We start from the raw sequence: 1,290 nt of genomic DNA, 5'->3' as shown, positions 1-1,290 counted from the left end.
TTTGACCCCAATCTTTAAAAGAGTTCGAGACCCCATATGAGTCAAGTCGATATTTGCCAAAGGAGTTTGAAGAAACCTTTATTGAGGATTCACGCAAGTTTGTGACAAAGTTGGAACTCTCTAATGACGGTTGATGATCCCAACTGTTGAAGAAGTTCAAACTCCCTAATGAGGGAAGACTCAAAGTTCTCAAGGAGTTGCTGATGTTCCCCGGCCAAGTAAATGAAACTGAAGAGTTCGAGACCCCATATGAGTCAAGTCGATATTTGCCAAAGGAGTTTGAAGAAACCTCTATTGAGGATTCACGCAAGTTTGTGACGAAGTTGGATCTCTCTAATGACGGTTGATGATCCCAACTGTTGAAGAAGTTCAAACTCCCTAATGAGGGAAGACTCAAAGTTCTCAAGGAGTTGCTGATGTTCCCCGGCCAAGTAAATGAAACTGCCGATGTGGTGGTGATTGTTATACTTATGTAACTGCATATGAACAACATTGAAGTAGGTGAGAGGTTCATATTAGCCGCCTGAAAAGAAATAGGTAAAAAGAAAAATAAATCACCATCAAAATGGGCGTTGAATGAATTTATTTACGTCGCAATGATAACAACATAAAAATCCGAAACAGAAACCAACAATCCAGAGATTTTTTGACATTTCAAACTTTTCAAAGTGATTTATTTGCACTCCCTGATTTTTAGTCCGTCCTTCCTTTATTATTACAATAGTAATAAAAAGGTATAAGGGACGGACTATTGTATTCGCTTCGGTGTCTGTCACTCGCTCGGTCGGTCGGTCGGTCGGTCTGTCTGTCCCCATAGAAGGACTTATCCAAACCTAGTCGACCTATATATCAAATTAAAGGTCTTTTTACCAGGAACACGAAAATGGTGGTGCAAATTTTGTCCAGAAAACCATAAAGCCAAAAAAACTGGTTTTTGGGGGATTTTTTTCACATTTTCTCACACAAATGAGCCCTGATCTTGAAATTTGTCGCGACGACCTATGAACTCAAAGCCAGAAAGTTTTAGATAACACTTCAGTCGATCATTTAAGACCGATTTTAGCGTCACCTATGTTAAGCTACGCCGAACAAGGCCAATAAATGGATGGGTGACTTAAACATTATATGGGAATAAAGGGAGAACGGGCTCTAGTCTTAATTTTAAATCATTACATGAAAGTAAAATCAAAAAATCAAATCAAGAATGATAATAAACTGAATATTAAACAAATTAGGTAGGTACAAAGGTATTCTTTAACCATGATCGAATAAACTACGGGCTAAAAAATT

This window comes from Diaphorina citri, unplaced genomic scaffold (assembly GCF_000475195.1).
Source record: "Diaphorina citri unplaced genomic scaffold, Diaci psyllid genome assembly version 1.1 scaffold2074, whole genome shotgun sequence".
NCBI classification, from domain to species: domain Eukaryota; kingdom Metazoa; phylum Arthropoda; class Insecta; order Hemiptera; family Psyllidae; genus Diaphorina; species Diaphorina citri.
Note: the sequence above shows the minus strand (reverse complement) of the source record.